Source organism: Sus scrofa, chromosome 7, assembly GCF_000003025.6.
Source record: "Sus scrofa isolate TJ Tabasco breed Duroc chromosome 7, Sscrofa11.1, whole genome shotgun sequence".
Taxonomy (NCBI): Eukaryota; Metazoa; Chordata; class Mammalia; order Artiodactyla; family Suidae; genus Sus; species Sus scrofa.
The window spans coordinates 12,722,735-12,738,224 of record NC_010449.5 but is presented as its reverse complement, the minus strand read 5'-3'; the positions used below and the strand labels follow the sequence as shown (position 1 = coordinate 12,738,224).

General features: G+C 42.0%; 1 protein-coding gene and 1 long non-coding RNA gene across 2 annotated transcripts in view; both read left to right on the top strand.

Moving 5' to 3' along the window:
- The window catches only part of LOC110261653, a 29,022-nt gene extending 25,577 nt beyond the window's left edge, over nucleotides 1–3,445 (top strand). The window contains exon 2 of the long non-coding RNA XR_002346089.1: nucleotides 2,434–3,445. This is a non-coding gene — a long non-coding RNA (uncharacterized LOC110261653). The remainder of the gene's footprint in view (nucleotides 1–2,433) is intronic.
- ATXN1 (ataxin 1) overlaps nucleotides 7,375–15,490 on the top strand; it is a 430,913-nt gene continuing 422,797 nt past the window's right edge. The window contains exon 1 of the mRNA XM_021099774.1: nucleotides 7,375–15,099. The gene's annotated coding sequence lies outside the window, so the exon portion shown is untranslated. The remainder of the gene's footprint in view (nucleotides 15,100–15,490) is intronic.

Genomic DNA, 15,490 nt, shown 5'->3' with positions numbered 1-15,490 from the left:
AAGATTCCCAGGCTAAGGGTCGAACCGGAGCTACAGCTGCTGGCTTATGCCACAGCCGCAGCAAGGCAGGATCCAAGCTGTGTCTGTGACCTACATCACAGCTCATGGCAATGCCAGATCCTTAACCCACTGAGCAAGGCCAGGGCTCAAAACCACATCCTCAGGGATGCTAGTCAGGTTTGTTGCCACTGAGCCACAACAGGAACTCCCTGCCCTTACTTTTATAAACTTTATTCTTTTTTTTTAGTTTTACCACCAAAGTGTATTATGATACTTACATGTATTTTTCTTTTCCTGTATTTTGAACTTTAAGTAAATGGGAGCAGATGATTTTTTAAATCTCTTTAATATTAGGTTTAGGTTTCTCAGTTTCATCCATGCTAAGGGTACTGTGGTTATTCATTTTCAGTGCTGTATGGTATTCCAAGGTTAAATATACCACACTTGACTTAGCCACTCTACTGCGGAGGGACAGTTTGACTTGTTTTCAGTTTGGAGCTATTATGAATAGAGTTGCTATTCTTTTGGGGCTCACATGCACATATTTCTATTGGATATATCCACAGGGGTGGAAATCTGGGTCACCAGATATGTGTATCTTTAATACATAACCTCAGAGAGTTAACCAAGCAGAGCAGTAGTGATGGACACTCCCTGCAGCTGTAGAGGAGTGTTCCCCTTGCCCATCACTGAAAGGTTGTATATTTTTTCCTTTAGCTTATCTGAATTTTCTGTTTTTCATTATAATAAATATCCATTGGTTTAATTAGGCAAAATGCTTTTCTAATATTTCTTAATTTTTTTGGGGGGGGGTCTTTTGTCTTTTTAGGGCCACACCCATGGCATATGGAGGATCCCAGGCTAGGGTTTGAATCAGAGCTGCAGCTGCTAGCCTACACCACAGCCACAGCAACATGGGATCCGGGCTGTGTCTGCAACCTACACCACAGCTCACAGCAACACAGGATACATAACCCACTGAGCAAGGCCAGGGATTGTACCTGTGCCCTCATGGATGCCAGTCAGATTCGTTTCCACTGAGCCACGATGGGAATTCTGAATATTTCTTCAATTTGTCTTTCCCAATGGGGATATTCTTTTTAAACTTTTAAATTGAAGTAAGTCATTCTTATAGAAAAATCACAGGTTTAATAGGTTATCACAAAGTGAATCCACCTCTGTATTCACCACTCAGGTCAAGAGATAGAATATTCTAGCTCCCTAAAAGCCATCTTCATGCCTCCTTCTGAGCATAACCCTTTCCCTCCTCACCAAAGGTAAACTGTATATTTAGTTGGAAGGTAGCTAAATGGATTAGTCTGTGTGGTTTTTGAACTGGATACAAATGGAACAATACAGGATACATTATTTTGTGTGATTTTATTTTATTTTCCAACATTGTGAGATTCATCCGTGTTGTTATGTGTCATGGTAATTCGTTCATTTTTCTCTTTTCTTGCCACAAGGAAGACATATTGGCCTAAGAGAACTGACCTACTCAACACTTTCAACTCTTGGGCTGTACTGACCCATGCCGCATGTGGATGCGAAGCCTTTACAGCCACTTGTATTTTTGTTTCCACACGAATAATAGGCTTTTGAGTTAGAGATGCTCTAGGGAGAGTGAGTGTGGTACCCCCCAAGCTGCCCTCTGATTTCTGTAATAATGGCTCCCCTTGGAATTGTCTCTCAGTGATAATGGATATTTTCTTTCTCTTTTCCTCCACCTAAAATGCAAAACAGTATCACATCCCCAGGCTGCACACTTTTATGTAAAACAGAGCTGTCACAGGATTTTACTGGAAAGTTGATTTATTTCCGATGATCATGAGAGTCCAAGGATAAAACTGGCATCTGGCCACAGGGAGAGCCCTTGACCTAGAAGCAGAGACAGCTTCAAAGCCGTGTTGGTACATAATGGAACAAGGCACTTTTAAACATGAATCAGAGCCTCGAAACTTTCTAGGGGAAAAAAATCCTAAAACTGTCCTCCAAAAGGAAAGGTAAAATCAATAGCTTATATTTTTTACTCTTTCAGAGAAGCAATGCTAACTCCTTCTACACCAAACAGCTGCTCAAATCTAGCTTTGGGGGCTTTTTTTGGTAAAGAACAAAGTGTCAATTGAGATTGAACTCTTAAAGCAGAATCTTGATATCAATCTATTTTTTTTTTTTTTAAGCAGCCAAACAGGCTTTCAGATGGTAACTCTCCGAAAGGCTGAGTGTGAATGTATAGGAAACGCAATGTCTCCCCCCCCCTTTTTTTTTTCTTTAGGCTTTGAGATGTAATTATTAAATCTTCAAAGGTCCCTAGTGATATTAGCTAGATAATCAAATTTGGATCACAGGAATGAAATAACCTAAAGTGTGCCTTCATTACGGGTCTCCTCAAAATAATTCCTTTAAGATAATTCTGCCCTCCCTCCCCCACAGATCCGTCACTACACCATGGAGATAGGCAGTCAAATTAGCAAGAGGAGTCAAAATGGTCAGATCGGTTCTCAAAACAAAGGATGTCATGGGTAAGCACAACAGGCAACAATTTCTCCACCATAAAAGTAGAATAAAACATCACAGAAACCACATGTTAATAACAACAAATCAAAATGCCGAATAGAATCGCAAAATTTGGGAGACTTTATTGCTAACGTGGTTATGGAGAAGCTTACCAGGAAAGAATATTTCTTCAATAGCTGATTAAGAGTAGTTTTTCTTAGTGAACACAGGTACCCATTGGAAAAATTATCAGAAGGTATAGGTCATTTGAACAAGAGTATAATTAGTCTTGGAGAAACTCAAACTAAGCAAAATCAAGATTTTCATCAAAACATAATTTCTTAAATGTTTTGTATCCTTTCTTTCACTGAGAAGATAAAAATCTCCTTTTGCTCCCTACACCCCCCCCCCCCGCCCCATGTGTGCGCACGGTTCAACTGAGGCTAGGAGAAATTCTCAGACCAGGGTGGGCAGTTATTGTATAAGACTCCTCGTTCTCTTTTGCCAAGGCTTTTTAATCCCTATGTACCAATCTTCCCTGCTAGTTCATGAAAAGAGGATCCCAGCTGTGCCAAATCGTGTGATAGCTATATAATCTAGACACAATCCACAGGGGTTGAGAACAGAAATTAACAAATATATTTAAGCTTGAATCTTTAAAGAATGTCTGCTAGTTTCCCAAACATTCATGGACCAGAGAGTCTATCTTCTTGCTTGAGAAGAACACAAGAATGAAGATGACTATGAGAAAGGTCTTCCAGAATTGGATTTTGCTTATGCCAAAAATGTCCACCTTCTGTGGGCACTAAAGCAGAACAAACATTGGACTGAGAAATAGATGTCTTGGGTTCCAGTACTGAATTTGCCACCAACCAGTTGTATAATCTCTGCCAATTTCCTGCAATTCTTTGGCGGAGATTCCTGTCTATAAAATGAAAAAAAAAAAAAAGAATCAGATTCTTAAGGATCCTTCCAGATCTAGTAATTGTGTAAGTCCTATTTCTAGACCATGATTAAGTAAGAGACCACCCTCTCCTCATTATTCCACAGCCACTTGGCTTCATCAGTAACTTTTCTTTCTTGCTGATGCACCGAGAGGTGGGCCTGGGGTTGAGAACCTAACTTAGTTCCTGGTACCCACATCAGGTCACTTCTCAGAAGCAGGTCAACTGAATATGCCTTAGCATCCTATCTCCTTAGCTTCCTTTTAGATGGAGCCGTTATCGTATTTGGTCTTGTTCTGGCACCGAAATTCCCATGTTGTTCCATGGTAGCATTAAGCCAAAGCGAAAAGTATGAGAAAGGCCAGGTAGGTAGAGTGCTCCAGGCTGCCGTATCTGTGATGCTTTCTGGAGGACTTAGAACCCACAAATAGATGGATCGCGCTCCTTTGGACCTCTGAGAGTTACCAAGTGGGTTGTGTGCACATTTAATACTTGCAACTAGAGCTCTGAGGACAATTTGAAATAGTATATTTCAAAACATCATCAATGAGACCTGACATGTGAAAAAATCTTCCTGCACTAAGAACTACGGCGGATGCCACACGGAGGAGCTGCAAAGTGGGAGCAAATCCACTCCATCCTACTATGAGCCCTTCCTGTTTTGTCAGCCAGCATGGTTTCCTAAATCTCAAATTGCAGCCGAACTGTTCTGCAATTCCATGGCTGGCTATTTCGGGAGCCTAACACAGCAGGACAAATGTGTACAAGTCCACACAGTATGACAGAAGAATTAAAAATGTATTTACCATCTGTTGGTAGTTTCCTTGTGGGACTCTTTTCTTTTCCTCTCCTGCAGCCATGAATAGGGTCGTCTTACTTCCTCTCATCCTCAGAGAGCAGAGTCCTCTCTTCATATCTTTGGAAATCAGGGCTACTCCCCACCCCACCCCCTGCCTTTGAATTTCCCAATCTGTTGAACTTTGGAAGTATTTCAGCATCAGCATTCTTTTCTTCAGATATAAAGTGGAGTGAGTCTGCGAAGGGGTGGCAGGGATTGGTATTTTTTTTTTGTGGCCAGGTTACTTTCAGATCCTCTATCTGAGTTCTGTCCACAGTGGCCTCTGGGAGGTGCAAGGGTAGAACAAGAGAAATCCAACACAGGTCAACGGAAAGGAAATTAAGTCCTTCACTTGGGCTTGGCAACTCACATGGGCCCTTCACAATCTATCTAGTCCTTACTCTGATGGGCTGTACCAGATGCAAGTCAAAACTTCTAAGAGGAAATGATCCTCGGAATGTGACCATGGACTTCAAGTGAGGGTCCTTCCAACCACGTAGCAGGGGGGATAAAAATCACAAGCTGGAGTAGAGTTTTGTCAGTTGGGAAACCAGTCGGGTGGTTCTGAAGCCATTTGGTTTATGGAGAAATACTCAATTCTCAATACGAATCCCTGGCTTTAATTTCTGGGATACTTGTACTATTCACTCATAAATAAAATCTAATGGAGATTAGTATTAAAATTGTTGCCTTAGCCAAAATATTAGAATGCAGTGTTATGACGTCAACTGGTCTATTTCGATCAGGTAGTGACTTGTTAAAAATTCCCAGGCTCCGTAGATGGATAACTTACCTTGGAACCAGTACTGGGTGACCTTGGGCTTTGGGCAGGTCCTCTGATCATCTAAGAAATGGGACGTGTGATCTTTACCTCACCGGAGAATTGTGGGGATTAGCTATGACGAAGTCCAAGATCAAGTAAATAGAATATGTACCACAATGCGGACAAGATCCATCGGTTTGGTTTTGGATGAGCTTCTCATGAGAGAAGTGTCGTGTGTTGTGGCCTAAGGCTTTGCACATCGGAGGTCCTGAAAAATATTACTGATTCATTAATTCATGTAATGGTTGATGAATCTTTAGTAGGTCTATCAGTGAATAAGACAGACAAGATCTCTGCTCTCCTGACAATAAACAAACAGGAAATGACTCAGAATGTTCTAAGGCAACACATCGATGGAATACTAGAGCAGGGCAGGGTGGATCAGGAAAACTGGGGGATACAATTTTAAGTAGGGAGTCGTGTGAATATTCAGGGAAAAGCACTCCAAGCAGAGGGACCAGTGAGTAGAATGACCCCGAGGAAAGAGAGCGCCTGGCTTTTTTTGCGGAACAGCAAAGGGGACAGTGGGGCTGGAGCTGTGGAGTGACAAGAAAAGAGAGGGGACACTGGATCTGAAAGACAAAGAGATTGGGTGGGGCCTTGGAGGCCATGGGAAGATTTTGACTTTGACTCCAAGTGGAAGCGCAACATCAGATGCTTTTGAGCAGAGTTGTGGCATCACCTGATGCAGATGCTCAGTCATGGTGTGAGCTGGTCCTGCCGGAGGCAGAGACAATGCAGGAGGCCAGTGCAATAGTTCTGATGAAGGATGGTGGCAGTTCAGTTTTCCAGGAGTAGCAGCCCAAGTAAGTGAGAAATGGTCAAATTCTGGATACATGTGGAAGGTAGAGCCAGTTGGCTTTGGAGGCAGAGTGGATGTGGGTGGGGGATGTGAAAAAGAGGAGTCAAGATGCTTTAGGGCCTGAGCATTTGGAAGGATGGAGCTGCCATTTACTGAGATGTGTGTGCAAGAGCTGTATTATACATCTCACAGTGACTCGGAGAGAACAGCTGCCTTGGGAGTGTGGGCTTGAGTGTAAGGCTTCCTTCTACCTGCTGGGGAAAACCTCTTGAAACAAATGAGCTCCCGGCTGTGCTTTGAAAGATGAGGCTCGGAAAGACTGAGGTTTTCACAAGTACTTTTGTAAGACTCAAATGCACAGTTTAAAAAAAGCATCAGTTCGGGGGTTGTATTTCCTCCTCTGTGCCAAACAGTTCATTTAGTTTTTTTAGTCTTTTCCTCACCCCCACCCCAACTCCACAGGCTGAAATGCCACTTCTGAAGAGCAGAGCTGCTGGTGCATCCTGGCACCAATAGAGGGAGCTGAGAAGGCCTCCGGAAGACCTCTGAGCTGAGGCCCAGGGCTGGACACTGCCTTCTCTCCAGCCTCTAGCAACCTCTGTGCTTCTGGCTAGAAGCCAGGTGTTTCTGGGAGGATGGGGAAGTGGTTCTAGAACTCTCTTGACAATTTTCCTATTCTACTGAAACTTTTGTTTATGGCCGTTGTCATGGGTAAAGGACCAAACACATATGCATCCAGAAGTGATCACCTGTGTGTATCCATAGAGGAAAGAGATAAGGCCCTAGATGTAAATAAAGAGAAGAAGGAAGAATGCAACAGATGGAATAAAGAGGGTGTATGGGGCTGCTATGACAAGTGACCACAAACAGGGTGGCTTAAAACAAGAGAAATGTACTCTTACAGTTTGGGAGGAGAGAGGCCCCAAATCAAGGCATCGGGCCTTGCAGGGCCTTGCTCCCTCTGAAGCGCTAAGGAAGAATTCTTCCTTGCCTCTTCCAGCTCCTGGTGATTGCTGGCCAGTCTTGGCTTTCCTTGGCTTGTGGCTAAATCACTTCCATCTCGGCCTGTCTTCGCAGGGCCTTCTTCCCCTTCCCTGTGTCCCCCGGTCTTAGGAGAATAGCGGTCAGGTGGGATTTAGGGACCACCCTCATCTGGTAAGACATCTTAACTAATTACATCTTAATTCCAGATAAAGTCACTCACTTTCCTAGGGTGCAAGGACTTCAACATATCTTTCAGGGGAGCACAACTCCACCCACAACAGAGGGCAACAGGAACTTACCCTGAGAGCCCACCTGTGGGGGAAAACACATAAATGGAGCAATAAAAGGAAAACAGTTACATGTGAAATTCTAAGTGGAGGTCAAATGGATTTGGGAGTAACAGGAAATATTAGATAAGAGAAGCTTTCACTTGGGATACGCTCTCCATCTGTGCTTATGGCCTTGATTTTTTTTTTTTTTCCCTCTCAGAGTTAAAAAAAATACTGTATAAATAAAAAGAATAAGAAAATAGCACTTCTCTGACTCACACATTGGGCAGAGCCGCAAATTCTTGTGATAATCAGGAAAGACTCCACGGAAGGGTTGGTGCCTGAGCTGGATCTCGGAGGATGAGGATAAAATCGCCATGTAAAGGAGGACTTCCCAGATAGAGAGAAAGTATATGCCAAAGGCCCAGTGTCACTTCAGTGATCCACCCTTTACTGCCTGAAATAGGGTGAACAACCTCTCAAGGCAAGGCGCAGACCGTCTGCTTGATCTGTATTACTCAGAAACAGGATTAAATACAGGAAGGGGCAAACATGTTGCTGGTTTTAATAAATGCACACAGAAGCACACAGTAACCTAAAGAGACAGGAGAGCAGCATCTCTAAGGAAGACTTCATTCTTGGGCACATTTGCCAAAGCACAAATATGGAAACCCCACCCTCAGCCAGAGCTGGAGAAATCAAAAGGCTGATGTGGTATAAATTCCTCTGCCCTGATTGCATAAGGAGATCTGCCAACATTTTTTTCTCTGATATATTCCTTGCTGCACAAAGAGCTGAACTGGGTTTTTAAAACCTGATCGTGAACCGAGATAGGCAATTCTGAATCATCACCAGGATCTAGGAAAATTAACCCTCACCGATCTTCCCAGATAAGCACCCAAGCTTGCTGCCTCTGAGATCTGCTGCGGGGTTCTGGCTAGGTTCCTGTCACAGAGAGACTCCCCTTTTTTGGCATAAGAATGTACAAGATGCCAGTAAAGTTCACACTGGGTCATCGAAGGCTCTTTAAATGCACGGTGATTCATTGCTGGGGGTGGGGGAGCGACGAGAGGGAGGGGGAAGGAAGTGCTGAGCAGAGAGGCGGAGCGAAGTAATTATGAAATTGACTGCAGAAAAAGCTCGCGCTGGGAGTGACGGGGGTCACGTGTTCCTACTATTGGTATTTCGGCTACAACTTTCAAACCCGAGGCAGGGGGGAGGGGTCGGGAAACCTCACCTTGCCTCTTGATTGGCTTTCGGAGGAGATGCTTCAGATGCCTGGCATATTTATTAGAATTACAACGGAGCATTAATTTCTCTTTTTATCTGACAAAGAAGAAACGCTCTCCCATGACAGTCCGGTTAGCAGAACAAAAATCTGGCTGTACTGGTATGAGTGAACAATTTGTCTTCTTCTTCTTGATTTACTCCGCATTCTAGCTGACAGGGTCTTCCATTCTGCGCATTCATTTTGTACTTAAAAAGGGATTGTTTGTAATTTACAGTTTAAGGCTGAGGGCCATTATTCTGCGCTGTCAGAACGCATCTGCCGCAGGAGCATCGTTTCAGCCTGTGCCAGGGCACAAAGCAAGCCCTGATCGCCAGTCAGCTTGAGAGCTCCCTGGAGACTCCAGCCCTTAAACTTTGGAGAGGCCTGGCCCACAGGGGTTCTGCAAATATCAAACTGCCTGACAACCCCCGCTGAAATCCTGACACACAGTTTCCTCTTTGTGTCCAAAAGCAAACTTGGCCAGTGCCTCTTCTCTAACTCTTCCTCTTTGGGGTAAACTTGGTAAATTCCTCATAAAATAATTGTCTTAAACTCGGACCCTCCTGTGGGTCAGTTTTCCTAGCTGATGGGTGACTCAAGAAAAACAAACCGACAGAGCTTACAGCTAGATATTTTAATATCCTGTAGTTAGAGTCACAAAGACCTTCCCTCTTTCCCAAACAGTTTGATGTGTTTTGTTTTGTTTCTTTCAGTCCGTTGTAGCCCCTGATCTCAGTCTGCAGACACCCTAAGCTTAACCCCTACAACCCATCAACTGCCATCATCTTAAAGTGTAAACAGTGGTGGCTTTGGGCTTTGATTTTAATTTGGAAAATGTATTTCTTTTGAGGAAACAAAATGCCAAGATGTTAATGAAATGCTTTTAATAGATTTCCAAATGCTCCCAGCCAATACCAGGCAAAGTTCAACTCACTCATTCTAAGCCTCAAACTGTTGTTCATTTTCTTTTCCTGTAAGAAGGGCTATGTCCTATAGATGATTAAAACCATAAATTCTGTTATTTCATAGGTCATTACATTACATTCAGTCTTGGTTGTAGTTACATTGACGAAAATTTATCTAGGTCTTGCTTGAAAAATAAATAATAATGGTTAAAAATCATCTCATTTCCTTTTGACGTGTCCTATTAGACTAAGTATATGAGAAAGTGTTATATATAAAAAAAAAGACAGATTTCCTTTTGGTGGCCTTGATTTGTTTTCTAGTTAAGCAGCAACTGTATACTTTTCATTATTCATGCCCAAAGCCATCTGTCATTAAAAGGTAACACCCCCAACCATTCAGCCACAAGCTGCAAATCCAGCTATAACTCCAGAATACATAGCTTTCCATCAGCTTCCCAGGGTGGCACAGTGTCTGGGATCCTCTCTCCCCTTCTCCCCCCCCCAAAAAAAAACCCACACCAGATCTAACAAATTTTTAGTCTAACAGACAAATCTAATAAATTTCTATTTTGTGGGCCCATGCCAGATCTACCCAGGAGATTATTCCTTCACCACCAGCTTACTCTCAGAGATCATTTTAACAAAGGTTAAGGTCCATGTTATACACTGCAAGGGGGAAATCTCAGGAAGGTTAAAAAAAAAATAACCCAGTTATCTACTCCACTACTGCAGAGTCATGCCAGGATCTTAAGGTCTCCAATTAGTTCTTAGAACTAATTCCTGCACCTCCCCAGCCTCATTATTTATACCAGAGTGGTCCATTAGAAAAATAATGGACACATGTCATTTTAAATTTTATAATAGTCACACTCGGAAGTAAAAAGAAACTGGTAAATTAACTTTAACGGTATATTTTATTTAACCTGACTTAGGCAGAATATTTTCATTTTAATCGATACGAAAATTCTTGAGATACCTGTATATGTGTACACTTGTGCATTTGTGTGTATGTTCTAAGTCTGACATTTAAAGTGTATGTTACACGTATAACACATCTCAATGGCTGAAGTCATATTGAACAGTGCAGACCTATCTGAAAGCACTTGTTTTTGGTTTTAATTGTAGACAGAATCTTATTTAAAATTCCCTACTGTGTGTACTGTTACATCATAAACTGTTGGCAGATGTTTAAGTACAATGATTTTAATTTCACTCTTGACTAGTGGTGATGTCATTTTCATTACCCAGAAGCCTATGCTGCTACAGTTTGGTGGAGGGTCAAGAAAGATGATTCAGAAGTATGTACTTTAAGAGTCTCTGTGCCACAAACAGAGGCCAGTGACTTCAGTCTGGGTGTGGTGAGCTGACCTCAGAGTCTATTGTGTGAGTGGTTTTCACTTTTGTTTTTAGTTTATTTTACTTTTCTGGTGTCTCTAGCTTTATTTGTCAGTGCAGTCTAAAGAAAGTATATTGGTTTTGCAAGCACACTGTCATTTGCTCGGATTTTTAAATGACATGTGTGGGATAATATCTTCCTTATAATACCATGGTTAAAGGTCTGTCAGTGTTTCCATTAAAAATTCAAATCTTTGGATTTATTACCCAGCCATAACAAATTGCTCCAGGCAAATCTTTCTCTAGCATAGGAGGAAATTCTTTTTAATAATTTTTTTGTTGTTGTTGTTTTTGTCTTTTTGCCATTTCTTGGGCCGCTCCTGCGGCATATGGAGGTTCCCAGGCTAGGGGTCCAATCGGAGCTGTAGCCACCAGCCTACGCCAGAGCCACAACAACGTGGGATCCGAGCTGCATCTGCCACCTACACCACAGCTCACGGCAACGCCAGATCCCTAACCCACTGAGCAAGGCCAGGGATCAAACCTGCAACCTCATGGTTCCTAGTCGGATTTGTTAACCCCTGAGCCACAACAGGAACTCCTTTTTTTTTTGTAAAGGCATATGGAGGTTCCCAGGCTAGGGGTCGAATGGGAGCTGCAGCTGCCGGCCTACACCACAGCTGCAGCAACACAGAATCCGAGCCTCATCTGCGACCTACACCACAGCTCATGGCAACGCCAGATCCTTAACCCACTGAGTGAGGCCAGGGATTGAACCAGCAACCTCATGGTTCCTAGTCGGATTCCTTTCTGCTGCACCATGATGGGAACTTCCTTTTTAATAATTTTTAAGGAGAGATAAATAAGTGCTTCTCACTTAAATTTACTTGTGATGTGTTTTGATATAGAAGGCCTTCAGAAAATACATGTTATATCTTTACATTGTGTTTGTTTTACAGATGTGAAACATTAATATTACCTCGGTGAATACATTCTGCTGAAGAGTTACACAGTTGCCCTCCCAGCACCCAAATTTGCAATGATTCTAGAATTTGATTCTCATATTTGTAAGTCTGATCAGTATAATGATTTGAGAAGGGCTGGCTCCATCAACTATGAACCTTTAAGTTTCATCCTGGTAAAAATGGACATTTTTCCAAAAAATAAGATTTGTTTTGCTGTGAATTCCTCACAGCAGATGGGAATGTCTTTACATTCTCGCGGCCTAGTTATGGTAGAAGCACAATGAATGGCTACTGATAAACAAGTGATAAACATATAAAAAAGGAGGTTGGCAATTCAGTCTGTCCCTATCCATATGCCCCTTATTTAAATATTCACCACATATTAACTTTTTTGAAAAACCTTTAAGACTGTAAAGAACATGCTGCTGGATCTTTCACCTCTATAATTTCCCTCATTTCTGAACACCTCAATGGAGTATTGTTATCATGAAATGACCTAAGGCTATGAAGGCACAAGCCACTTGCAAAACTTTTTTGAGGCTGAGCTCTACTATGTCTTATCCACCTCACAGGAGCCCTTGACAATGCAAACCGAGAGGGCTGTAAAAAGCATGAAAAATTATATACATGTAACTGAAGCATAAATCCTCCCCACGGCAAACATGAAAGATTAAGCCCTAAAGTTACTGTGAAAATAAACATGGTGAGAAGGTACATATCCCTTCACCAACAGATTTGACTCCAAATGAAATGAACTTATCTGATGCAGTATTGGGGTCGACCGGCCCCCAGGCTTTTGTATAAACAGGAGCGACTCTTACTTGCTTTCCTCTGGGTTGGGCAAACTTTAATTTTCATTGCAGAAAAACAAGGCATCTTTTTCAAATAGGACTGCTGAGGTCCACTTTCTTTTACGAAGCCAAGCCTAAAACTATAGTCTATTTAACGTCCGATCCATTTGGTTATTTCGTCGTTACAAGCTGGTAAGCTGTTTGCGTTCGCTTGTCTTTGTTTGGTTTTGTTGTGAACGATGAAAGAGGCTACTTCCCATGAAGACATATGCTACAATTAAAAATCCCTTACGACTGGGAGGGCCTGTACACTTGCTTGATTAAGTACTCTCGTGCTCCCTCTGCTGCCAGAAAGAAAACCTTCATCCTCAAGACCCCCGTGCTCGCCTTCCAGAGTCTTCTCCTGGCAGTGATAATGCAGATTGGTGTGAGCATCAGGGCCCTTCTGAAATGCAGTGCTATTTGACCAAAGCATAAAAGGGAATACACGTTCATTTAAAAAGTGCAAATTAATAAAAGAGGAAGGGCGAAAAAAAGAATAAATAGAAGAATTAAGTTCGGCAACCGGGGCCGAATTCCTCTAGACAGAGCCTTGTAGTTTTAGGCAGTTTTCTTTCCATTATAATGCGCTCAGGAATCACTTGAAAAACGCGTTCTGATTCGGTAGGTCTGGGGTGGAACTAGCATTCTGAATGTCTAAAAAGCCTCCAGATGCTTCTGGTGCTGCTCTGAAGACTATGCTTTCTGAAACAAGGTGTGATATGTAATTATTTGATATAAAACATACTTGAAAGGTCATTTGAAATCTTCAGAAGTAGATATTACCAAAACAGTGAAATAGATATGAGATAAACATGATTTTCCATGGTGTTTAGGCAATGCAGGACACAGATTAGGAGTACGGCTCAGCAAGCCTTATTTCTCAATTTCCTTTAATTTCCAAGTTTGACTTATGCTTGTATGAATATAGTATCAGGTTTATGAATAGGACCATAGTACTATATATTTGTTTACTGGCTTCTTGAAAGCCTTGAGTTTTTATTTGTATGAGAAAGTACTGTTTTTAAAGCATCAGTACCAGTTTTTTGTGATTGCACATTTAATATTTTGCCATCTGAAAATATAACATTTCAGTACTAAAGGTAATGAAACTGTATCATGAGTATTTTTTCCTTTTTAAAAACTGAAGTACAGTTGATTTACAATGTGTTCATTTCTGCTATACAGCAAAGTGATTCAGTTATACATACATATCTATATATATATGTATATTCTTTTAAAAAAATATTCTTCTCTATTACGGTTTATCCTAGGATATTGAATATAGTTCCCTGTGCTGTACAGTAAGACCTTGTTTTTTATCCATCCTATATATAACAGCTTACACCTGCTAACCCCAAGCTGTGTCATGCGTTTAATGTTTATGTTGGACCTTGCATGAAGAAATAGTTACAGATTTTAATGGCAGTTTATGGCTTTAACCTTAATGGCTAAGTAAGTAAATGACACAGTTCTTATTAATTGTTCTTACTGTTTGGGTAATAAACATATTTCGATTCCTTGAGGGAACATTTAAATTAATTGACTGACTCTAATCTGAATTATGTGTTTTAATTTGTTTAAGGTTGTTAAAAGACATTAACTGCATCAGTGTAATAATTAAAATATTAGCTCTTTTTCCCCCCTAAATTCTCTAAATGTACGATGTCTAAAAATAGAGTGGAGGTGGATTGGACAGGCTGCAGATTAGGAGTTGGAATGAAAACATCTCCGTTAAGCCAAAAACATGGCAACCAATATTTTCTGTTATAAAAATATTTTAGATGAATTTATTTTTTTATGAAAGCGGTCTGAAATTGAAATGAATAGCAGAAGTTCTCTGTTTATTCACAGGCCAGTAATAATAATAATACCTGCCTCACAAAGCATACGTCTTTTCCGTGCAGAGCCAGCAGCTTCTGCTCCTTTCAGAAACAGGCTCGGCCAACTGGGGGGAAGAGATATTACCCCGTTATAGTCTGAGATATTAACCTTCACCTTGATAATGCTTGTCAACAAACACAAGGCAGAGCCTTTTCAGGAAACTGATTTTAACTGTCCACTAGAGGCTGTAATGAGACCAACAATGTCACTTTAGACCAGCCCAGGGTTTAAACTGTAACCATCATTGATTTTTAAGTGAAAAAATAAAAGTTGTAGAAACGAGTCAACAGTAGTAGTAGTTTTTTTTTTTAAATAGCCACGTATATGTGCATGGTATTTCAAAATGCGAGAAAAAAATTATTTCCGGGGCTCTACACCTTCCTAGTGAGTGTGCTTATTTTTATTTCTGCAGCATGTTGGCTCTACAACACAGTTTTTGAAAAGCTGACACATTTCTCTTTAGTGATTTCTGTATCCTGCTTCAGTTGGTGACTAACCGTTAGGTCATAAGTAAATCCAGCCAAAAGGTTTCTCAAGTACAGCTTACAGTCAATGGTGGAGGCTTCCAGTGAGAAACTTACGTGAAGGGATCATGTTTCTAGTCACTTGGTTCTAAGCACCTGAAAGAGGTCAAATGCTGCCCCGACACCTACCGGTCTTTCCAGAATTATCTGCAGCCCGCAGAAGGCGCACTGAGCTCCCTTTAGCGTGGATGAACCTTCTCTTCTTTCCAGGCGCTACACCTGTTGGCCAGGTACCACCCCTCCCCCGTTCGAGCTAACTCTCGGCGGTGGTACCTGCGGAGGGGCGGGGTGGTGAGGGGTTGAGAACCGCACTTAGGAATTGAGTCCAGAGGAAGTCCTTTAGCGTGGATTCACGAGAACTGCCATTTGATGCTCGATTTGCTTTCTCTGTCTCCTGCACTGGTTACCTCATTTCCGATGAAATTAGTGATCCTGAATGGGCGGCGAGAGAGGTGCGCGGGTCGTCTACCCGGGTCGGAGCTGGGCAGATCCAGACCCAGAGCAGATTTCCGGATCTGCTGAAAGAGAAAGGAGGACCGGGAGGTCATCAGCTCTCACTGGCAGGAAAGGTCAGGGTGCAGGTGCAGACGGGGGGACCCTTAAAACTTTCCTGAATTGCAC